The following is a 26465-nucleotide window of genomic DNA, read 5'->3' on the forward strand; positions in this document are numbered from 1 at the left end:
AATTCGAAAATTTTCACGTACGCGCACCTTACAGATTTTATCGGTTTTCGGTTACTCTTTTCATCTCGTATTTTCAATGTTTCCTGTAAAATACAAAGGCTTTAATGTTACTTTTAGGTCTTTTTGGCTGATTTTCTTTGATTTGAGCATAAAATCTAGACAAAATTCATACATTGCCAAATTCGAAAATTTTCATGTACGCGGACCTTACAGATGTTTAGGTTTTCGGTTACTCTTTTCATCTCGTATTTCAATGTTTCCTTTAAAATACAAAGGCTTTAATGTTACTTTTAGGTCTTTTTGGCTGATTTTCTTTGACTTGAGCATAAAATCAAGACAAAATTCATACATTGCAAAATTCGAAAATTTTGATGTACGCGGACCTTACAGATTTTTTTGGTTTTCGGTTACTCTTTTCATCTGGTATTTTCAATGTTTCCTTAAAAATACAAAGGCTTTAATGTTACTTTTAGGTCTTTTTGGCTGATTTTCTTTGATTTGAGCATAAAATCTAGGGAAAATTCATACATTGCAAAATTCGAAAATTTTCATGTTCGCGGACCTTACAGATTTTTAGGTTTTCGGTTACTCTTTTCAACTCCTATGTTCAATGTTTCCTTTAAAATACAAACGCTTTAATGTTACTTTTAGGTCTTTTTGGCTGATTTTCTTTGATTTGAGCATAAAATCTAGAGAAAATTCATACATTGCAAAATTCGAAAATTTTCATGTACGCGGACCTTACAGATTTTGCAGTTTTCGGTTACTCTTTTCATCTCGTATTTTCAATGTTTCCTTTAAAATACAAAGGCTTTAATGTTACTTTTAGGTCTTTTTGGCTGATTTTCTTTGATTTGAGCATAAAATCTAGATAAAATTCATACATTGCAAAATTCGAAAATTTTCATGTACGCGGACCTTACAGATTTTGCAGTTTTAGGTTACTCTTTTCATCTTGTATTTTCAATGTTTCCTTAAAAATACAAAGGCTTTAATGGTTCTTTGAGGTATTTTTGGCTGATTGTCTTTGATTGTAGCATAAAATCTAGAGAAAATTCATACATTGCCAAATTCGAAAATTTTCATGTACGCGGACCTTACAGATTTTGCAGTTTTCTGTGACTCTTTTCATATCGTATTTTCAATGTTTCTTTTAAAATACACAGGCTTTAATGGTGCTTTTAGGTCTTTTTGGCTGATTTTCTTTGATTTGAGCATAAAATCTAGAGAAAATTCATACATTGCAAAATTCGAAAATTTTCATGTACGCGGACCTTACAGATTTTGCAGTTTTCGGTTACTCTTTTCATCTCGTATTTTCAATGTTTCCTTTAAAATACAAACGCTTTAATGTTACTTTTAGGTCTTTTTGGCTGATTTTCTTTGATTTGAGCATAAAATCTAGAGAAAATTCATACATTGCAAAATTCGAAAATTTTCATGTACGCGGACATTACAGATTTTGCAGTTTTAGGTTACTCTTTTCATCTTGTATTTTCAATGTTTCCTTAAAAATACAAAGGCTTTAATGGTTCTTTGAGGTATTTTTGGCTGATTGTCTTTGATTGTAGCATAAAATCTAGAGAAAATTCATACATTGCCAAATTCGAAAATTTTCATGTACGCGGACCTTACAAATTTTGCAGTTTTCGGTTACTCTTTTCATCTCGTATTTTCAATGTTTCCTTTAAAATACAAACGCTTTAATGTTACTTTTAGGTCTTTTTGGCTGATTTTCTTTGATTTGAGCATAAAATCTAGAGAAAATTCATACATTGCAAAATTCGAAAATTTTCATGTACGCGGACATTACAGATTTTGCAGTTTTAGGTTACTCTTTTCATCTTGTATTTTCAATGTTTCCTTAAAAATACAAAGGCTTTAATGGTTCTTTGAGGTATTTTTGGCTGATTGTCTTTGATTGTAGCATAAAATCTAGAGAAAATTCATACATTGCCAAATTCGAAAATTTTCATGTACGCGGACCTTACAGATTTTGCAGTTTTCTGTGACTCTTTTCATATCGTATTTTCAATGTTTCTTTTAAAATACACAGGCTTTAATGGTGCTTTTAGGTCTTTTTGGCTGATTTTCTTTGATTGGAGCATAAAATCTAGAGAAGATTCATACATTGCAAAATTCGAAAATTTTCATGTACGCGGACCTTACAGATTTTTAGGTTTTCGGTTACTCTTTTCATCTCGTATTTTCAATGTTTCCTTTAAAATACAAAGGCTTTAATGTTACTTTTAGGTCTTTTTGGCTGATTTTCTTTGATTGGAGCATAAAATCTAGAGAAAATTCATACATTGCAAAATTCGAAAATTTTCATGTACGCGGACCTTACAGATTTTTAGGTTTTCGGTTACTCTTTTCATCTCCTATTTTCAATGTTTCCTTAAAAATACAAAGGCTTTAATGGTTCTTTTAGGTGTTTTTTGCTTATTTTTTTTGATTGGAGCATAAAATCTAGAGAAAATTCATACATTGCAAAATTCGAAAATTTTCACGTACGCGCACCTTACAGATTTTATCGGTTTTCGGTTACTCTTTTCATCTCGTATTTTCAATGTTTCCTGTAAAATACAAAGGCTTTAATGTTACTTTTAGGTCTTTTTGGCTGATTTTCTTTGATTTGAGCATAAAATCAAGACAAAATTCATACATTGCAAAATTCGAAAATTTTCATGTACGCGGACCTTACAGATTTTTTTGGTTTTCGGTTACTCTTTTCATCTGGTATTTTCAATGTTTCCTTAAAAATACAAAGGCTTTAATGTTACTTTTAGGTCTTTTTGGCTGATTTTCTTTGATTTGAGCATAAAATCTAGGGAAAATTCATACATTGCAAAATTCGAAAATTTTCATGTTCGCGGACCTTACAGATTTTTAGGTTTTCGGTTACTCTTTTCAACTCCTATGTTCAATGTTTCCTTTAAAATACAAACGCTTTAATGTTACTTTTAGGTCTTTTTGGCTGATTTTCTTTGATTTGAGCATAAAATCTAGAGAAAATTCATACATTGCAAAATTCGAAAATTTTCATGTACGCGGACCTTACAGATTTTGCAGTTTTCGGTTACTCTTTTCATCTCGTATTTTCAATGTTTCCTTTAAAATACAAAGGCTTTAATGTTACTTTTAGGTCTTTTTGGCTGATTTTCTTTGATTTGAGCATAAAATCTAGAGAAAATTCATACATTGCAAAATTCGAAAATTTTCATGTACGCGGACCTTACAGATTTTGCAGTTTTAGGTTACTCTTTTCATCTTGTATTTTCAATGTTTCCTTAAAAATACAAAGGCTTTAATGGTTCTTTGAGGTATTTTTGGCTGATTGTCTTTGATTGTAGCATAAAATCTAGAGAAAATTCATACATTGCCAAATTCGAAAATTTTCATGTACGCGGACCTTACAGATTTTGCAGTTTTCTGTGACTCTTTTCATATCGTATTTTCAATGTTTCTTTTAAAATACACAGGCTTTAATGGTGCTTTTAGGTCTTTTTGGCTGATTTTCTTTGATTTGAGCATGAAATCTAGAGAAAATTCATACATTGCCAAATTCGAAAATTTTCATGTACGCGGACCTTACAGATTTTGCAGTTTTCGGTTACTCTTTTCATCTCGTATTTTCAATGTTTCCTTTAAAATACAAACGCTTTAATGTTACTTTTAGGTCTTTTTGGCTGATTTTCTTTGATTTGAGCATAAAATCTAGAGAAAATTCATACATTGCAAAATTCGAAAATTTTCATGTACGCGGACATTACAGATTTTGCAGTTTTAGGTTACTCTTTTCATCTTGTATTTTCAATGTTTCCTTAAAAATACAAAGGCTTTAATGGTTCTTTGAGGTATTTTTGGCTGATTGTCTTTGATTGTAGCATAAAATCTAGAGAAAATTCATACATTGCCAAATTCGAAAATTTTCATGGACGCGGACCTGACAGATTTTGCAGTTTTCTGTGACTCTTTTCATATCGTATTTTCAATGTTTCTTTTAAAATACACAGGCTTTAATGGTGCTTTTAGGTCTTTTTGGCTGATTTTCTTTGATTGGAGCATAAAATCTAGAGAAAATTCATACATTGCAAAATTCGAAAATTTTCATGTACGCGGACCTTACAGATTTTTAGGTTTTCGGTTACTCTTTTCATCTCGTATTTTCAATGTTTCCTTTAAAATACAAAGGCTTTAATGTTACTTTTAGGTCTTTTTGGCTGATTTTCTTTGATTTGAGCATAAAATCTAGAGAAAATTCATACATTGCAAAATTCGAAAATTTTCATGTACGCGGACCTTACAGATTTTGCAGTTTTCGGTTACTCTTTTCATCTCGTATTTTCAATGTTTCCTTTAAAATACAAACGCTTTAATGTTACTTTTAGGTCTTTTTGGCTGATTTTCTTTGATTTGAGCATAAAATCTAGAGAAAATTCATACATTGCAAAATTCGAAAATTTTCATGTACGCGGACATTACAGATTTTGCAGTTTTAGGTTACTCTTTTCATCTTGTATTTTCAATGTTTCCTTAAAAATACAAAGGCTTTAATGGTTCTTTGAGGTATTTTTGGCTGATTGTCTTTGATTGTAGCATAAAATCTAGAGAAAATTCATACATTGCCAAATTCGAAAATTTTCATGTACGCGGACCTTACAGATTTTGCAGTTTTCTGTGACTCTTTTCATATCGTATTTTCAATGTTTCTTTTAAAATACACAGGCTTTAATGGTGCTTTTAGGTCTTTTTGGCTGATTTTCTTTGATTGGAGCATAAAATCTAGAGAAAATTCATACATTGCAAAATTCGAAAATTTTCATGTACGCGGAGCTTACAGATTTTTAGGTTTTCGGTTACTCTTTTCATCTCGTATTTTCAATGTTTCCTTTAAAATACAAAGGCTTTAATGTTACTTTTAGGTCTTTTTGGCTGATTTTCTTTGATTGGAGCATAAAATCTAGAGAAAATTCATACATTGCAAAATTCGAAAATTTTCATGTACGCGGACCTTACAGATTTTTAGGTTTTCGGTTACTCTTTTCATCTCGTATTTTCAATGTTTCCTTTAAAATACAAAGGCTTTAATGTTACTTTTAGGTCTTTTTGGCTGATTTTCTTTGATTGGAGCATAAAATCTAGAGAAAATTCATACATTGCAAAATTCGAAAATTTTCATGTACGCGGACCTTACAGATTTTTAGGTTTTCGGTTACTCTTTTCATCTCCTATTTTCAATGTTTCCTTAAAAATACAAAGGCTTTAATGGTTCTTTTAGGTATTTTTTGCTTATTTTTTTTGATTGGAGCATAAAATCTAGAGAAAATTCATACATTGCAAAATTCGAAAATTTTCACGTACGCGCACCTTACAGATTTTATCGGTTTTCGGTTACTCTTTTCATCTCGTATTTTCAATGTTTCCTGTAAAATACAAAGGCTTTAATGTTACTTTTAGGTCTTTTTGGCTGATTTTCTTTGATTTGAGCATAAAATCAAGACAAAATTCATACATTGCAAAATTCGAAAATTTTCATGTACGCGGACCTTACAGATTTTTTTGGTTTTCGGTTACTCTTTTCATCTGGTATTTTCAATGTTTCCTTAAAAATACAAAGGCTTTAATGTTACTTTTAGGTCTTTTTGGCTGATTTTCTTTGATTTGAGCATAAAATCTAGGGAAAATTCATACATTGCAAAATTCGAAAATTTTCATGTTCGCGGACCTTACAGATTTTTAGGTTTTCGGTTACTCTTTTCAACTCCTATGTTCAATGTTTCCTTTAAAATACAAACGCTTTAATGTTACTTTTAGGTCTTTTTGGCTGATTTTCTTTGATTTGAGCATAAAATCTAGAGAAAATTCATACATTGCAAAATTCGAAAATTTTCATGTACGCGGACCTTACAGATTTTGCAGTTTTCGGTTACTCTTTTCATCTCGTATTTTCAATGTTTCCTTTAAAATACAAAGGCTTTAATGTTACTTTTAGGTCTTTTTGGCTGATTTTCTTTGATTTGAGCATAAAATCTAGAGAAAATTCATACATTGCAAAATTCGAAAATTTTCATGTACGCGGACCTTACAGATTTTGCAGTTTTAGGTTACTCTTTTCATCTTGTATTTTCAATGTTTCCTTAAAAATACAAAGGCTTTAATGGTTCTTTGAGGTATTTTTGGCTGATTGTCTTTGATTGTAGCATAAAATCTAGAGAAAATTCATACATTGCCAAATTCGAAAATTTTCATGTACGCGGACCTTACAGATTTTGCAGTTTTCTGTGACTCTTTTCATATCGTATTTTCAATGTTTCTTTTAAAATACACAGGCTTTAATGGTGCTTTTAGGTCTTTTTGGCTGATTTTCTTTGATTTGAGCATGAAATCTAGAGAAAATTCATACATTGCCAAATTCGAAAATTTTCATGTACGCGGACCTTACAGATTTTGCAGTTTTCGGTTACTCTTTTCATCTCGTATTTTCAATGTTTCCTTTAAAATACAAACGCTTTAATGTTACTTTTAGGTCTTTTTGGCTGATTTTCTTTGATTTGAGCATAAAATCTAGAGAAAATTCATACATTGCAAAATTCGAAAATTTTCATGTACGCGGACATTACAGATTTTGCAGTTTTAGGTTACTCTTTTCATCTTGTATTTTCAATGTTTCCTTAAAAATACAAAGGCTTTAATGGTTCTTTGAGGTATTTTTGGCTGATTGTCTTTGATTGTAGCATAAAATCTAGAGAAAATTCATACATTGCCAAATTCGAAAATTTTCATGGACGCGGACCTGACAGATTTTGCAGTTTTCTGTGACTCTTTTCATATCGTATTTTCAATGTTTCTTTTAAAATACACAGGCTTTAATGGTGCTTTTAGGTCTTTTTGGCTGATTTTCTTTGATTGGAGCATAAAATCTAGAGAAAATTCATACATTGCAAAATTCGAAAATTTTCATGTACGCGGACCTTACAGATTTTTAGGTTTTCGGTTACTCTTTTCATCTCGTATTTTCAATGTTTCCTTTAAAATACAAAGGCTTTAATGTTACTTTTAGGTCTTTTTGGCTGATTTTCTTTGATTTGAGCATAAAATCTAGAGAAAATTCATACATTGCAAAATTCGAAAATTTTCATGTACGCGGACCTTACAGATTTTGCAGTTTTCGGTTACTCTTTTCATCTCGTATTTTCAATGTTTCCTTTAAAATACAAACGCTTTAATGTTACTTTTAGGTCTTTTTGGCTGATTTTCTTTGATTTGAGCATAAAATCTAGAGAAAATTCATACATTGCAAAATTCGAAAATTTTCATGTACGCGGACATTACAGATTTTGCAGTTTTAGGTTACTCTTTTCATCTTGTATTTTCAATGTTTCCTTAAAAATACAAAGGCTTTAATGGTTCTTTGAGGTATTTTTGAGCTGATTGTCTTTGATTGTAGCATAAAATCTAGAGAAAATTCATACATTGCCAAATTCGAAAATTTTCATGTACGCGGACCTTACAGATTTTGCAGTTTTCTGTGACTCTTTTCATATCGTATTTTCAATGTTTCTTTTAAAATACACAGGCTTTAATGGTGCTTTTAGGTCTTTTTGGCTGATTTTCTTTGATTGGAGCATAAAATCTAGAGAAAATTCATACATTGCAAAATTCGAAAATTTTCATGTACGCGGAGCTTACAGATTTTTAGGTTTTCGGTTACTCTTTTCATCTCGTATTTTCAATGTTTCCTTTAAAATACAAAGGCTTTAATGTTACTTTTAGGTCTTTTTGGCTGATTTTCTTTGATTGGAGCATAAAATCTAGAGAAAATTCATACATTGCAAAATTCGAAAATTTTCATGTACGCGGACCTTACAGATTTTGCGGTTTTCGGTTACTCTTTTCATCTCGTATTTTCAATGTTTCCTTTAAAATACAAAGGCTTTAATGTTACTTTTAGGTCTTTTTGGCTGATTTTCTTTGATTGGAGCATAAAATCTAGAGAAAATTCATACATTGCAAAATTCGAAAATTTTCATGTACGCGGACCTTACAGATTTTTAGGTTTTCGGTTACTCTTTTCATCTCCTATTTTCAATGTTTCCTTAAAAATACAAAGGCTTTAATGGTTCTTTTAGGTATTTTTTGCTTATTTTTTTTGATTGGAGCATAAAATCTAGAGAAAATTCATACATTGCAAAATTCGAAAATTTTCACGTACGCGCACCTTACAGATTTTATCGGTTTTCGGTTACTCTTTTCATCTCGTATTTTCAATGTTTCTTGTAAAATACAAAGGCTTTAATGTTACTTTTAGGTCTTTTTGGCTGATTTTCTTTGATTTGAGCATAAAATCTAGACAAAATTCATACATTGCCAAATTCGAAAATTTTCATGTACGCGGACCTTACAGATGTTTAGGTTTTCGGTTACTCTTTTCATCTCGTATTTCAATGTTTCCTTTAAAATACAAAGGCTTTAATGTTACTTTTAGGTCTTTTTGGCTGATTTTCTTTGACTTGAGCATAAAATCAAGACAAAATTCATACATTGCAAAATTCGAAAATTTTCATGTACGCGGACCTCACAGATTTTTTTGGTTTTCGGTTACTCTTTTCATCTGGTATTTTCAATGTTTCCTTAAAAATACAAAGGCTTTAATGTTACTTTTAGGTCTTTTTGGCTGATTTTCTTTGATTTGAGCATAAAATCTAGGGAAAATTCATACATTGCAAAATTCGAAAATTTTCATGTTCGCGGACCTTACAGATTTTTAGGTTTTCGGTTACTCTTTTCAACTCCTATGTTCAATGTTTCCTTTAAAATACAAACGCTTTAATGTTACTTTTAGGTCTTTTTGGCTGATTTTCTTTGATTTGAGCATAAAATCTAGAGAAAATTCATACATTGCAAAATTCGAAAATTTTCATGTACGCGGACCTTACAGATTTTGCAGTTTTCGGTTACTCTTTTCATCTCGTATTTTCAATGTTTCCTTTAAAATACAAAGGCTTTAATGTTACTTTTAGGTCTTTTTGGCTGATTTTCTTTGATTTGAGCATAAAATCTAGATAAAATTCATACATTGCAAAATTCGAAAATTTTCATGTACGCGGACCTTACAGATTTTGCAGTTTTCTGTGACTCTTTTCATATCGTATTTTCAATGTTTCTTTTAAAATACACAGGCTTTAATGGTGCTTTTAGGTCTTTTTGGCTGATTTTCTTTGATTTGAGCATAAAATCTAGAGAAAATTCATACATTGCAAAATTCGAAAATTTTCATGTACGCGGACCTTACAGATTTTGCAGTTTTCGGTTACTCTTTTCATCTCGTATTTTCAATGTTTCCTTTAAAATACAAACGCTTTAATGTTACTTTTAGGTCTTTTTGGCTGATTTTCTTTGATTTGAGCATAAAATCTAGAGAAAATTCATACATTGCAAAATTCGAAAATTTTCATGTACGCGGACATTACAGATTTTGCAGTTTTAGGTTACTCTTTTCATCTTGTATTTTCAATGTTTCCTTAAAAATACAAAGGCTTTAATGGTTCTTTGAGGTATTTTTGGCTGATTGTCTTTGATTGTAGCATAAAATCTAGAGAAAATTCATACATTGCCAAATTCGAAAATTTTCATGGACGCGGACCTTACAGATTTTGCAGTTTTCTGTGACTCTTTTCATATCGTATTTTCAATGTTTCTTTTAAAATACACAGGCTTTAATGGTGCTTTTAGGTCTTTTTGGCTGATTTTCTTTGATTGGAGCATAAAATCTAGAGAAAATTCATACATTGCAAAATTCGAAAATTTTCATGTACGCGTATGTTTCCTTTAAAATACAAAGGCTTTAATGTTACTTTTAGGTCTTTTTGGCTGATTTTCTTTGATTGGAGCATAAAATCTAGAGAAAATTCATACATTGCAAAATTCGAAAATTTTCATGTACGCGGACCTTACAGATTTTGCGGTTTTCGGTTACTCTTTTCATCTCGTATTTTCAATGTTTCCTTTAAAATACAAAGGCTTTAATGTTACTTTTAGGTCTTTTTGGCTGATTTTCTTTGATTGGAGCATAAAATCTAGAGAAAATTCATACATTGCAAAATTCGAAAATTTTCATGTACGCGGACCTTACAGATTTTTAGGTTTTCGGTTACTCTTTTCATCTCCTATTTTCAATGTTTCCTTAAAAATACAAAGGCTTTAATGGTTCTTTTAGGTATTTTTTGCTTATTTTTTTTGATTGGAGCATAAAATCTAGAGAAAATTCATACATTGCAAAATTCGAAAATTTTCACGTACGCGCACCTTACAGATTTTATCGGTTTTCGGTTACTCTTTTCATCTCGTATTTTCAATGTTTCCTGTAAAATACAAAGGCTTTAATGTTACTTTTAGGTCTTTTTGGCTGATTTTCTTTGATTTGAGCATAAAATCTAGACAAAATTCATACATTGCCAAATTCGAAAATTTTCATGTACGCGGACCTTACAGATGTTTAGGTTTTCGGTTACTCTTTTCATCTCGTATTTCAATGTTTCCTTTAAAATACAAAGGCTTTAATGTTACTTTTAGGTCTTTTTGGCTGATTTTCTTTGACTTGAGCATAAAATCAAGACAAAATTCATACATTGCAAAATTCGAAAATTTTCATGTACGCGGACCTTACAGATTTTTTTGGTTTTCGGTTACTCTTTTCATCTTGTATTTTCAATGTTTCCTTAAAAATACAAAGGCTTTAATGTTACTTTTAGGTCTTTTTGGCTGATTTTCTTTGATTTGAGCATAAAATCTAGGAAAAATTCATACATTGCAAAATTCGAAAATTTTCATGTTCGCGGACCTTACAGATTTTTAGGTTTTCGGTTACTCTTTTCAACTCCTATGTTCAATGTTTCCTTTAAAATACAAACGCTTTAATGTTACTTTTAGGTCTTTTTGGCTGATTTTCTTTGATTTGAGCATAAAATCTAGAGAAAATTCATACATTGCAAAATTCGAAAATTTTCATGTACGCGGACCTTACAGATTTTGCAGTTTTCGGTTACTCTTTTCATCTCGTATTTTCAATGTTTCCTTTAAAATACAAAGGCTTTAATGTTACTTTTAGGTCTTTTTGGCTGATTTTCTTTGATTTGAGCATAAAATCTAGAGAAAATTCATACATTGCAAAATTCGAAAATTTTCATGTACGCGGACCTTACAGATTTTGCAGTTTTAGGTTACTCTTTTCATCTTGTATTTTCAATGTTTCCTTAAAAATACAAAGGCTTTAATGGTTCTTTGAGGTATTTTTGGCTTATTGTCTTTGATTGTAGCATAAAATCTAGAGAAAATTCATACATTGCCAAATTCGAAAATTTTCATGGACGCGGACCTTACAGATTTTGCAGTTTTCTGTGACTCTTTTCATATCGTATTTTCAATGTTTCTTTTAAAATACACAGGCTTTAATGGTGCTTTTAGGTCTTTTTGGCTGATTTTCTTTGATTTGAGCATAAAATCTAGAGAAAATTCATACATTGCAAAATTCGAAAATTTTCATGTACGCGGACCTTACAGATTTTGCAGTTTTCGGTTACTCTTTTCATCTCGTATTTTCAATGTTTCCTTTAAAATACACAGGCTTTAATGTTACTTTTAGGTCTTTTTGGCTGATTTTCTTTGATTTGAGCATAAAATCTAGAGAAAATTCATACATTGCAAAATTCGAAAATTTTCATGTACGCGGACATTACAGATTTTGCAGTTTTAGGTTACTCTTTTCATCTTGTATTTTCAATGTTTCCTTAAAAATACAAAGGCTTTAATGTTACTTTTAGGTCTTTTTGCTGATTTTCTTTGATTTGAGCATAAAATCTAGAGAAAATTCATACATTGCAAAATTCGAAAATTTTCATGTACGCGGACCTTACAGATTTTGCAGTTTTAGGTTACTCTTTTCATCTTGTATTTTCAATGTTTCCTTAAAAATACAAAGGCTTTAATGGTTCTTTGAGGTATTTTTGGCTGATTGTCTTTGATTGTAGCATAAAATCTAGAGAAAATTCATACATTGCCAAATTCGAAAATTTTCATGGACGCGGACCTTACAGATTTTGCAGTTTTCTGTGACTCTTTTCATATCGTATTTTCAATGTTTCTTTTAAAATACACAGGCTTTAATGGTGCTTTTAGGTCTTTTTGGCTGATTTTCTTTGATTGGAGCATAAAATCTAGAGAAAATTCATACATTGCCAAATTCGAAAATTTTCATGGACGCGGACCTTACAGATTTTGCAGTTTTCTGTGACTCTTTTCATATCGTATTTTCAATGTTTCTTTTAAAATACACAGGCTTTAATGGTGCTTTTAGGTCTTTTTGGCTGATTTTCTTTGATTTGAGCATAAAATCTAGAGAAAATTCATACATTGCAAAATTCGAAAATTTTCATGTACGCGGACCTTACAGATTTTGCAGTTTTCGGTTACTCTTTTCATCTCGTATTTTCAATGTTTCCTTTAAAATACAAACGCTTTAATGTTACTTTTAGGTCTTTTTGGCTGATTTTCTTTGATTTGAGCATAAAATCTAGAGAAAATTCATACATTGCAAAATTCGAAAATTTTCATGTACGCGGACATTACAGATTTTGCAGTTTTAGGTTACTCTTTTCATCTTGTATTTTCAATGTTTCCTTAAAAATACAAAGGCTTTAATGTTACTTTTAGGTCTTTTTGCTGATTTTCTTTGATTTGAGCATAAAATCTAGAGAAAATTCATACATTGCAAAATTCGAAAATTTTCATGTACGCGGACCTTACAGATTTTGCAGTTTTAGGTTACTCTTTTCATCTTGTATTTTCAATGTTTCCTTAAAAATACAAAGGCTTTAATGGTTCTTTGAGGTATTTTTGGCTGATTGTCTTTGATTGTAGCATAAAATCTAGAGAAAATTCATACATTGCCAAATTCGAAAATTTTCATGGACGCGGACCTTACAGATTTTGCAGTTTTCTGTGACTCTTTTCATATCGTATTTTCAATGTTTCTTTTAAAATACACAGGCTTTAATGGTGCTTTTAGGTCTTTTTGGCTGATTTTCTTTGATTGGAGCATAAAATCTAGAGAAAATTCATACATTGCCAAATTCGAAAATTTTCATGTACGCGGACATTACAGATTTTGCAGTTTTAGGTTACTCTTTTCATCTTGTATTTTCAATGTTTCCTTAAAAATACAAAGGCTTTAATGTTACTTTTAGGTCTTTTTGCTGATTTTCTTTGATTTGAGCATAAAATCTAGAGAAAATTCATACATTGCAAAATTCGAAAATTTTCATGTACGCGGACCTTACAGATTTTGCAGTTTTAGGTTACTCTTTTCATCTTGTATTTTCAATGTTTCCTTAAAAATACAAAGGCTTTAATGGTTCTTTGAGGTATTTTTGGCTGATTGTCTTTGATTGTAGCATAAAATCTAGAGAAAATTCATACATTGCCAAATTCGAAAATTTTCATGGACGCGGACCTTACAGATTTTGCAGTTTTCTGTGACTCTTTTCATATCGTATTTTCAATGTTTCTTTTAAAATACACAGGCTTTAATGGTGCTTTTAGGTCTTTTTGGCTGATTTTCTTTGATTGGAGCATAAAATCTAGAGAAAATTCATACATTGCCAAATTCGAAAATTTTCATGGACGCGGACCTTACAGATTTTGCAGTTTTCTGTGACTCTTTTCATATCGTATTTTCAATGTTTCTTTTAAAATACACAGGCTTTAATGGTGCTTTTAGGTCTTTTTGGCTGATTTTCTTTGATTGGAGCATAAAATCTAGAGAAAATTCATACATTGCCAAATTCGAAAATTTTCATGGACGCGGACCTTACAGATTTTGCAGTTTTCTGTGACTCTTTTCATATCGTATTTTCAATGTTTCTTTTAAAATACACAGGCTTTAATGGTGCTTTTAGGTCTTTTTGGCTGATTTTCTTTGATTTGAGCATAAAATCTAGAGAAAATTCATACATTGCCAAATTCGAAAATTTTCATGGACGCGGACCTTACAGATTTTGCAGTTTTCTGTGACTCTTTTCATATCGTATTTTCAATGTTTCTTTTAAAATACACAGGCTTTAATGGTGCTTTTAGGTCTTTTTGGCTGATTTTCTTTGATTGGAGCATAAAATCTAGAGAAAATTCATACATTGCAAAATTCGAAAATTTTCATGTACGCGGACCTTACAGATTTTTAGGTTTTCGGTTACTCTTTTCATCTCGTATTTTCAATGTTTCCTTTAAAATACAAAGGCTTTAATGTTACTTTTAGGTCTTTTTGGCTGATTTTCTTTGATTTGAGCATAAAATCTAGAGAAAATTCATACATTGCAAAATTCGAAAATTTTCATGTACGCGGACCTTACAGATTTTGCAGTTTTCGGTTACTCTTTTCATCTTGTATTTTCAATGTTTCCTTTAAAATACAAACGCTTTAATGTTACTTTTAGGTCTTTTTGGCTGATTTTCTTTGATTTGAGCATAAAATCTAGAGAAAATTCATACATTGCAAAATTCGAAAATTTTCATGTACGCGGACATTACAGATTTTGCAGTTTTAGGTTACTCTTTTCATCTTGTATTTTCAATGTTTCCTTAAAAATACAAAGGCTTTAATGGTTCTTTGAGGTATTTTTGGCTGATTGTCTTTGATTGTAGCATAAAATCTAGAGAAAATTCATACATTGCCAAATTCGAAAATTTTCATGGACGCGGACCTTACAGATTTTGCAGTTTTCTGTGACTCTTTTCATATCGTATTTTCAATGTTTCTTTTAAAATACACAGGCTTTAATGGTGCTTTTAGGTCTTTTTGGCTGATTTTCTTTGATTGGAGCATAAAATCTAGAGAAAATTCATACATTGCCAAATTCGAAAATTTTCATGGACGCGGACCTTACAGATTTTGCAGTTTTCTGTGATTCTTTTCATATCGTATTTTCAATGTTTCTTTTAAAATACACAGGCTTTAATGGTGCTTTTAGGTCTTTTTGGCTGATTTTCTTTGATTGGAGCATAAAATCTAGAGAAAATTCATACATTGCCAAATTCGAAAATTTTCATGGACGCGGACCTTACAGATTTTGCAGTTTTCTGTGACTCTTTTCATATCGTATTTTCAATGTTTCTTTTAAAATACACAGGCTTTAATGGTGCTTTTAGGTCTTTTTGGCTGATTTTCTTTGATTGGAGCATAAAATCTAGAGAAAATTCATACATTGCAAAATTCGAAAATTTTCATGTACGCGGACCTTACAGATTTTTAGGTTTTCGGTTACTCTTTTCATCTCGTATTTTCAATGTTTCCTTTAAAATACAAAGGCTTTAATGTTACTTTTAGGTCTTTTTGGCTGATTTTCTTTGATTTGAGCATAAAATCTAGAGAAAATTCATACATTGCAAAATTCGAAAATTTTCATGTACGCGGACCTTACAGATTTTGCAGTTTTCGGTTACTCTTTTCATCTTGTATTTTCAATGTTTCCTTTAAAATACAAACGCTTTAATGTTACTTTTAGGTCTTTTTGGCTGATTTTCTTTGATTTGAGCATAAAATCTAGAGAAAATTCATACATTGCAAAATTCGAAAATTTTCATGTACGCGGACATTACAGATTTTGCAGTTTTAGGTTACTCTTTTCATCTTGTATTTTCAATGTTTCCTTAAAAATACAAAGGCTTTAATGGTTCTTTGAGGTATTTTTGGCTGATTGTCTTTGATTGTAGCATAAAATCTAGAGAAAATTCATACATTGCCAAATTCGAAAATTTTCATGTACGCGGACCTTACAGATTTTGCAGTTTTCTGTGACTCTTTTCATATCGTATTTTCAATGTTTCTTTTAAAATACACAGGCTTTAATGGTGCTTTTAGGTCTTTTTGGCTGATTTTCTTTGATTGGAGCATAAAATCTAGAGAAAATTCATACATTGCAAAATTCGAAAATTTTCATGTACGCGGACCTTACAGATTTTTAGGTTTTCGGTTACTCTTTTCATCTCGTATTTTCAATGTTTCCTTTAAAATACAAAGGCTTTAATGTTACTTTTAGGTCTTTTTGGCTGATTTTCTTTGATTGGAGCATAAAATCTAGAGAAAATTCATACATTGCAAAATTCGAAAATTTTCATGTACGCGGACCTTACAGATTTTGCGGTTTTCGGTTACTCTTTTCATCTCGTATTTTCAATGTTTCCTTTAAAATACAAAGGCTTTAATGTTACTTTTAGGTCTTTTTGGCTGATTTTCTTTGATTTGAGCATAAAATCTAGAGAAAATTCATACATTGCAAAATTCGAAAATTTTCATGTACGCGGACCTTACAGATTTTGCAGTTTTAGGTTACTCTTTTCATCTTGTATTTTCAATGTTTCCTTAAAAATACAAAGGCTTTAATGGTTCTTTGAGGTATTTTTGGCTGATTGTCTTTGATTGTAGCATAAAATCTAGAGAAAATTCATACATTGCCAAATTCGAAAATTTTCATGGACGCGGACCTTACAGATTTTGCAGTTTTCTGTGACTCTTTTCATATCGTATTTTCAATGTTTCTTTTAAAATACACAGGCTTTAATGGTGCTTTTAGGTCTTTTTGGCTGATTTTCTTTGATTGGAGCATAAAATCTAGAGAAAATTCATACATTGCAAAATTCGAAAATTTTCATGTACGCGGACCTTACAGATTTTGCGGTTTTCGGTTACTCTTTTCATCTCGTATTTTCAATGTTTCCTTTAAAATACAAAGGCTTTAATGTTACTTTTAGGTCTTTTTGGCTGATTTTCTTTGATTGGAGCATAAAATCTAGAGAAAATTCATACATTGCAAAATTCGAAAATTTTCATGTACGCGGACCTTACAGATTTTTAGGTTTTCGGTTACTCTTTTCATCTCCTATTTTCAATGTTTCCTTAAAAATACAAAGGCTTTAATGGTTCTTTTAGGTATTTTTTGCTTATTTTTTTTGATTGGAGCATAAAATCTAGAGAAAATTCATACATTGCAAAATTCGAAAATTTTCACGTACGCACACCTTACAGATTTTATCGGTTTTCGGTTACTCTTTTCATCTCGTATTTTCAATGTTTCCTGTAAAATACAAAGGCTTTAATGTTACTTTTAGGTCTTTTTGGCTGATTTTCTTTGATTTGAGCATAAAATCTAGACAAAATTCATACATTGCCAAATTCGAAAATTTTCATGTACGCGGACCTTACAGATTTTTTTGGTTTTCGGTTACTCTTTTCATCTTGTATTTTCAATGTTTCCTTAAAAATACAAAGGCTTTAATGTTACTTTTAGGTCTTTTTGGCTGATTTTCTTTGATTTGAGCATAAAATCTAGGGAAAATTCATACATTGCAAAATTCGAAAATTTTCATGTTCGCGGACCTTACAGATTTTTAGGTTTTCGGTTACTCTTTTCAACTCCTATGTTCAATGTTTCCTTTAAAGTACAAGCGCTTTAATGTTACTTTTAGGTCTTTTTGGCTGATTTTCTTTGATTTGAGCATAAAATCTAGAGAAAATTCATACATTGCAAAATTCGAAAATTTTCATGTACGCGGACCTTACAGATTTTGCAGTTTTCGGTTACTCTTTTCATCTCGTATTTTCAATGTTTCCTTTAAATACAAAGGCTTTAATGTTACTTTTAGGTCTTTTTGGCTGATTTTCTTTGATTTGAGCATAAAATCTAGAGAAAATTCATACATTGCAAAATTCGAAAATTTTCATGTACGCGGACCTTACAGATTTTGCAGTTTTAGGTTACTCTTTTCATCTTGTATTTTCAATGTTTCCTTAAAAATACAAAGGCTTTAATGGTTCTTTGAGGTATTTTTGGCTGATTGTCTTTGATTATAGCATAACATCTAGAGAAAATTCATACATTGCCAAATTCGAAAATTTTCATGTACGCGGACCTTACAGATTTTGCAGTTTTCTGTGACTCTTTTCATATCGTATTTTCAATGTTTCTTTTAAAATACACAGGCTTTAATGGTGCTTTTAGGTCTTTTTGGCTGATTTTCTTTGATTTGAGCATAAAATCTAGAGAAAATTCATACATTGCAAAATTCGAAAATTTTCATGTACGCGGACCTTACAGATTTTGCAGTTTTCGGTTACTCTTTTCATCTCGTATTTTCAATGTTTCCTTTAAAATACAAAGGCTTTAATGTTACTTTTAGGTCTTTTTGGCTGATTTTCTTTGATTTGAGCATAAAATCTAGAGAAAATTCATACATTGCAAAATTCGAAAATTTTCACGTACGCACACCTTACAGATTTTATCGGTTTTCGGTTACTCTTTTCATCTCGTATTTTCAATGTTTCCTGTAAAATACAAAGGCTTTAATGTTACTTTTAGGTCTTTTTGGCTGATTTTCTTTGATTTGAGCATAAAATCTAGACAAAATTCATACATTGCCAAATTCGAAAATTTTCATGTACGCGGACCTTACAGATTTTTTTGGTTTTCGGTTACTCTTTTCATCTTGTATTTTCAATGTTTCCTTAAAAATACAAAGGCTTTAATGTTACTTTTAGGTCTTTTTGGCTGATTTTCTTTGATTTGAGCATAAAATCTAGGGAAAATTCATACATTGCAAAATTCGAAAATTTTCATGTTCGCGGACCTTACAGATTTTTAGGTTTTCGGTTACTCTTTTCAACTCCTATGTTCAATGTTTCCTTTAAAGTACAAGCGCTTTAATGTTACTTTTAGGTCTTTTTGGCTGATTTTCTTTGATTTGAGCATAAAATCTAGAGAAAATTCATACATTGCAAAATTCGAAAATTTTCATGTACGCGGACCTTACAGATTTTGCAGTTTTCGGTTACTCTTTTCATCTCGTATTTTCAATGTTTCCTTTAAATACAAAGGCTTTAATGTTACTTTTAGGTCTTTTTGGCTGATTTTCTTTGATTTGAGCATAAAATCTAGAGAAAATTCATACATTGCAAAATTCGAAAATTTTCATGTACGCGGACCTTACAGATTTTGCAGTTTTAGGTTACTCTTTTCATCTTGTATTTTCAATGTTTCCTTAAAAATACAAAGGCTTTAATGGTTCTTTGAGGTATTTTTGGCTGATTGTCTTTGATTATAGCATAACATCTAGAGAAAATTCATACATTGCCAAATTCGAAAATTTTCATGTACGCGGACCTTACAGATTTTGCAGTTTTCTGTGACTCTTTTCATATCGTATTTTCAATGTTTCTTTTAAAATACACAGGCTTTAATGGTGCTTTTAGGTCTTTTTGGCTGATTTTCTTTGATTTGAGCATAAAATCTAGAGAAAATTCATACATTGCAAAATTCGAAAATTTTCATGTACGCGGACCTTACAGATTTTGCAGTTTTCGGTTACTCTTTTCATCTCGTATTTTCAATGTTTCCTTTAAAATACAAAGGCTTTAATGTTACTTTTAGGTCTTTTTGGCTGATTTTCTTTGATTTGAGCATAAAATCTAGAGAAAATTCATACATTGCAAAATTCGAAAATTTTCATGTACGCGGACATTACAGATTTTGCAGTTTTAGGTTACTCTTTTCATCTTGTATTTTCAATGTTTCCTTAAAAATACAAAGGCTTTAATGGTTCTTTGAGGTATTTTTGGCTGATTGTCTTTGATTGTAGCATAAAATCTAGAGAAAATTCATACATTGCCAAATTCGAAAATTTTCATGGACGCGGACCTTACAGATTTGGCAGTTTTCTGTGACTCTTTTCATATCGTATTTTCAATGTTTCTTTTAAAATACACAGGCTTTAATGGTGCTTTTAGGTCTTTTTGGCTGATTTTCTTTGATTTGAGCATAAAATCTAGAGAAAATTCATACATTGCAAAATTCGAAAATTTTCATGTACGCGGACCTTACAGATTTTTAGGTTTTCGGTTACTCTTTTCATCTCGTATTTTCAATGTTTCCTTTAAAATACAAAGGCTTTAATGTTACTTTTAGGTCTTTTTGGCTGATTTTCTTTGATTTGAGCATAAAATCTAGAGAAAATTCATACATTGCAAAATTCGAAAATTTTCATGTACGCGGACCTTACAGATTTTGCAGTTTTCGGTTACTCTTTTCATCTCGTATTTTCAATGTTTCCTTTAAAATACAAACGCTTTAATGGTTCTTTGAGGTATTTTTGGCTGATTTTCTTTGATTGTAGCATAAAATCTAGAGAAAATTCATACATTGCCAAATTCGAAAATTTTCATGTACGCGGACCTTACAGATTTTGCAGTTTTCTGTGACTCTTTTCATATCGTATTTTCAATGTTTCTTTTAAAATACACAGGCTTTAATGGTGCTTTTAGGTCTTTTTGGCTGATTTTCTCTGATTGGAGCATAAAATCTAGAGAAAATTCATACATTGCAAAATTCGAAAATTTTCATGTACGCGGACCTTACAGATTTTGCAGTTTTCTGTGACTCTTTTCATATCGTATTTTCAATGTTTCTTTTAAAATACACAGGCTTTAATGGTGCTTTTAGGTCTTTTTGGCTGATTTTCTTTGATTGGAGCATAAAATCTAGAGAAAATTCATACATTGCAAAATTCGAAAATTTTCATGTACGCGGACCTTACAGATTTTGCAGTTTTCGGTTACTCTTTTCATCTCGTATTTTCAATGTTTCCTTTAAAATACAAACGCTTTAATGTTACTTTTAGGTCTTTTTGGCTGATTTTCTTTGATTTGAGCATAAAATCTAGAGAAAATTCATACATTGCAAAATTCGAAAATTTTCATGTACGCGGACATTACAGATTTTGCAGTTTTAGGTTACTCTTTTCATCTTGTATTTTCAATGTTTCCTTAAAAATACAAAGGGTTTAATGGTTCTTTGAGGTCTTTTTGGCTGATTGTCTTTGATTGTAGCATAAAATCTAGAGAAAATTCATACATTGCCAAATTCGAAAATTTTCATGTACGCGGACCTTACAGATTTTGCAGTTTTCTGTGACTCTTTTCATATCGTATTTTCAATGTTTCTTTTAAAATACACAGGCTTTAATGGTGCTTTTAGGTCTTTTTGGCTGATTTTCTTTGATTGGAGCATAAAATCTAGAGAAAATTCATACATTGCAAAATTCGAAAATTTTCATGTACGCGGACCTTACAGATTTTTAGGTTTTCGGTTACTCTTTTCATCTCGTATTTTCAATGTTTCCTTTAAAATACAAAGGCTTTAATGTTACTTTTAGGTCTTTTTGGCTGATTTTCTTTGATTTGAGCATAAAATCTAGAGAAAATTCATACATTGCAAAATTCGAAAATTTTCATGTACGCGGACCTTACAGATTTTGCAGTTTTCGGTTACTCTTTTCATCTCGTATTTTCAATGTTTCCTTTAAAATACAAACGCTTTAATGTTACTTTTAGGTCTTTTTGGCTGATTTTCTTTGATTTGAGCATAAAATCTAGAGAAAATTCATACATTGCAAAATTCGAAAATTTTCATGTACGCGGACATTACAGATTTTGCAGTTTTAGGTTACTCTTTTCATCTTGTATTTTCAATGTTTCCTTAAAAATACAAAGGCTTTAATGGTTCTTTGAGGTATTTTTGGCTGATTGTCTTTGATTGTAGCATAAAATCTAGAGAAAATTCATACATTGCCAAATTCGAAAATTTTCATGTACGCGGACCTTACAGATTTTGCAGTTTTCTGTGACTCTTTTCATATCGTATTTTCAATGTTTCTTTTAAAATACACAGGCTTTAATGGTGCTTTTAGGTCTTTTTGGCTGATTTTCTCTGATTGGAGCATAAAATCTAGAGAAAATTCATACATTGCAAAATTCGAAAATTTTCATGTACGCGGACCTTACAGATTTTGCAGTTTTCTGTGACTCTTTTCATATCGTATTTTCAATGTTTCTTTTAAAATACACAGGCTTTAATGGTGCTTTTAGGTCTTTTTGGCTGATTTTCTTTGATTGGAGCATAAAATCTAGAGAAAATTCATACATTGCAAAATTCGAAAATTTTCATGTACGCGGACCTTACAGATTTTTAGGTTTTCGGTTACTCTTTTCATCTCGTATTTTCAATGTTTCCTTTAAAATACAAAGGCTTTAATGTTACTTTTAGGTCTTTTTGGCTGATTTTCTTTGATTGGAGCATAAAATCTAGAGAAAATTCATACATTGCAAAATTCGAAAATTTTCATGTACGCGGACCTTACAGATTTTGCGGTTTTCGGTTACTCTTTTCATCTCGTATTTTCAATGTTTCCTTTAAAATACAAAGGCTTTAATGTTACTTTTAGGTCTTTTTGGCTGATTTTCTTTGATTGGAGCATAAAATCTAGAGAAAATTCATACATTGCCAAATTCGAAAATTTTCATGGACGCGGACCTTACAGATTTTGCAGTTTTCTGTGACTCTTTTCATATCGTATTTTCAATGTTTCTTTTAAAATACACAGGCTTTAATGGTGCTTTTAGGTCTTTTTGGCTGATTTTCTTTGATTGGAGCATAAAATCTAGAGAAAATTCATACATTGCAAAATTCGAAAATTTTCATGTACGCGGACCTTACAGATTTTGCAGTTTTCTGTGACTCTTTTCATATCGTATTTTCAATGTTTCTTTTAAAATACACAGGCTTTAATGGTGCTTTTAGGTCTTTTTGGCTGATTTTCTTTGATTGGAGCATAAAATCTAGAGAAAATTCATACATTGCAAAATTCGAAAATTTTCATGTACGCGGACCTTACAGATTTTTAGGTTTTCGGTTACTCTTTTCATCTCGTATTTTCAATGTTTCCTTTAAAATACAAAGGCTTTAATGTTACTTTTAGGTCTTTTTGGCTGATTTTCTTTGATTGGAGCATAAAATCTAGAGAAAATTCATACATTGCAAAATTCGAAAATTTTCATGTACGCGGACCTTACAGATTTTGCGGTTTTCGGTTACTCTTTTCATCTCGTATTTTCAATGTTTCCTTTAAAATACAAAGGCTTTAATGTTACTTTTAGGTCTTTTTGGCTGATTTTCTTTGATTGGAGCATAAAATCTAGAGAAAATTCATACATTGCCAAATTCGAAAATTTTCATGGACGCGGACCTTACAGATTTTGCAGTTTTCTGTGACTCTTTTCATATCGTATTTTCAATGTTTCTTTTAAAATACACAGGCTTTAATGGTGCTTTTAGGTCTTTTTGGCTGATTTTCTTTGATTTGAGCATAAAATCTAGAGAAAATTCATACATTGCAAAATTCGAAAATTTTCATGTACGCGGACCTTACAGATTTTGCAGTTTTCGGTTACTCTTTTCATCTCGTATTTTCAATGTTTCCTTTAAAATACAAACGCTTTAATGTTACTTTTAGGTCTTTTTGGCTGATTTTCTTTGATTTGAGCATAAAATCTAGAGAAAATTCATACATTGCAAAATTCGAAAATTTTCATGTACGCGGACCTTACAGATTTTGCAGTTTTCGGTTACTCTTTTCATCTCGTATTTTCAATGTTTCCTTTAAAATACAAACGCTTTAATGTTACTTTTAGGTCTTTTTGGCTGATTTTCTTTGATTGGAGCATAAAATATAGAGAAAATTCATACATTGCAAAATTCGAAAATTTTCATGTACGCGGACCTTACAGATTTTGCGGTTTTCGGTTACTCTTTTCATCTCGTATTTTCAATGTTTCCTTTAAAATACAAAGGCTTTAATGTTACTTTTAGGTCTTTTTGGCTGATTTTCTTTGATTGGAGCATAAAATCTAGAGAAAATTCATACATTGCAAAATTCGAAAATTTTCATGTACGCGGACCTTACAGATTTTGCGGTTTTCGGTTACTCTTTTCATCTCGTATTTTCAATGTTTCCTTTAAAATACAAAGGCTTTAATGTTACTTTTAGGTCTTTTTGGCTGATTTTCTTTGATTTGAGCATAAAATCTAGAGAAAATTCATACATTGCAAAATTCGAAAATTTTCATGTACGCGGACCTTACAGATTTTGCAGTTTTAGGTTACTCTTTTCATCTTGTATTTTCAATGTTTCCTTAAAAATACAAAGGCTTTAATGGTTCTTTGAGGTATTTTTGGCTGATTATCTTTGATTGTAGCATAAAATCTAGAGAAAATTCATACATTGCCAAATTCGAAAATTTTCATGTACGCGGACCTTACAGATTTTGCAGTTTTCTGTGACTCTTTTCATATCGTATTTTCAATGTTTCTTTTAAAATACACAGGCTTTAATGGTGCTTTTAGGTCTTTTTGGCTGATTTTCTTTGATTGTAGCATAAAATCTAGAGAAAATTCATACATTGCAAAATTCGAAAATTTTCATGTACGCGGACCTTACAGATTTTGCAGTTTTCGGTTACTCTTTTCATCTCGTATTTTCAATGTTTCCTTTAAAATACAAACGCTTTAATGTTACTTTTAGGTCTTTTTGGCTGATTTTCTTTGATTTGAGCATAAAATCTAGAAAAAATTCATACATTGCAAAATTCGAAAATTTTCATGTACGCGGACATTACAGATTTTGCAGTTTTAGGTTACTCTTTTCATCTTGTATTTTCAATGTTTCCTTAAAAATACAAAGGCTTTAATGGTTCTTTGAGGTATTTTTGGCTGATTGTCTTTGATTGTAGCATAAAATCTAGAGAAAATTCATACATTGCCAAATTCGAAAATTTTCATGGACGCGGACCTTACAGATTTTGCAGTTTTCTGTGACTCTTTTCATAGCGTATTTTCAATGTTTCTTTTAAAATACACAGGCTTTAATGGTGCTTTTAGGTCTTTTTGGCTGATTTTCTTTGATTGGAGCATAAAATCTAGAGAAAATTCATACATTGCAAAATTCGAAAATTTTCATGTACGCGGACCTTACAGATTTTGCGGTTTTCGGTTACTCTTTTCATCTCGTATTTTCAATGTTTCCTTTAAAATACAAAGGCTTTAATGTTACTTTTAGGTCTTTTTGGCTGATTTTCTTTGATTGGAGCATAAAATCTAGAGAAAATTCATACATTGCAAAATTCGAAAATTTTCATGTACGCGGACCTTACAGATTTTGCGGTTTTCGGTTACTCTTTTCATCTCGTATTTTCAATGTTTCCTTTAAAATACAAAGGCTTTAATGTTACTTTTAGGTCTTTTTGGCTGATTTTCTTTGATTGGAGCATAAAATCTAGAGAAAATTCATACATTGCAAAATTCGAAAATTTTCATGTACGCGGACCTTACAGATTTTTAGGTTTTCGGTTACTCTTTTCATATCCTATTTTCAATGTTTCCTTAAAAATACAAAGGCTTTAATGGTTCTTTTAGGTATTTTTTGCTTATTTTTTTTGATTGGAGCATAAAATCTAGAGAAAATTCATACATTGCAAAATTCGAAAATTTTCACGTACGCGCACCTTACAGATTTTATCGGTTTTCGGTTACTCTTTTCATCTCGTATTTTCAATGTTTCCTGTAAAATACAAAGGCTTTAATGTTACTTTTAGGTCTTTTTGGCTGATTTTCTTTGATTTGAGCATAAAATCTAGACAAAATTCATACATTGCCAAATTCGAAAATTTTCATGTACGCGGACCTTACAGATGTTTAGGTTTTCGGTTACTCTTTTCATCTCGTATTTCAATGTTTCCTTTAAAATACAAAGGCTTTAATGTTACTTTTAGGTCTTTTTGGCTGATTTTCTTTGACTTGAGCATAAAATCAAGACAAAATTCATACATTGCAAAATTCGAAAATTTTCATGTACGCGGACCTTACAGATTTTTTTGGTTTTCGGTTACTCTTTTCATCTTGTATTTTCAATGTTTCCTTAAAAATACAAAGGCTTTAATGTTACATTTAGGTCTTTTTGGCTGATTTTCTTTGATTTGAGCATAAAATCTAGGGAAAATTCATACATTGCAAAATTCGAAAATTTTCATGTTCGCGGACCTTACAGATTTTTAGGTTTTCGGTTACTCTTTTCAACTCCTATGTTCAATGTTTCCTTTAAAATACAAACGCTTTAATGTTACTTTTAGGTCTTTTTGGCTGATTTTCTTTGATTTGAGCATAAAATCTAGAGAAAATTCATACATTGCAAAATTCGAAACTTTTCATGTACGCGGACCTTACAGATTTTGCAGTTTTCGGTTACTCTTTTCATCTCGTATTTTCAATGTTTCCTTTAAAATACAAAGGCTTTAATGTTACTTTTAGGTCTTTTTGGCTGATTTTCTTTGATTTGAGCATAAAATCTAGAGAAAATTCATACATTGCAAAATTCGAAAATTTTCATGTACGCGGACCTTACAGATTTTGCAGTTTTAGGTTACTCTTTTCATCTTGTATTGTCAATGTTTCCTTAAAAATACAAAGGCTTTAATGGTTCTTTGAGGTATTTTTGGCTGATTGTCTTTGATTGTAGCATAAAATCTAGAGAAA

At 30.7% G+C, this 26465-nt stretch overlaps 1 protein-coding gene across 4 annotated transcripts in view; it reads left to right on the forward strand.

Moving 5' to 3' along the window:
- LOC145276789 (plexin-D1-like) overlaps positions 1-26465 on the forward strand; it is a 425273-nt gene that overhangs the window by 327277 nt on the left and 71531 nt on the right. The gene's annotated exons all lie outside the window — the stretch shown is intronic.

This window comes from Euprymna scolopes, chromosome 5 (genome assembly GCF_053919585.1).
Source record: "Euprymna scolopes isolate OS-2025 chromosome 5, ASM5391958v1, whole genome shotgun sequence".
Taxonomy (NCBI): domain Eukaryota; kingdom Metazoa; phylum Mollusca; class Cephalopoda; order Sepiida; family Sepiolidae; genus Euprymna; species Euprymna scolopes.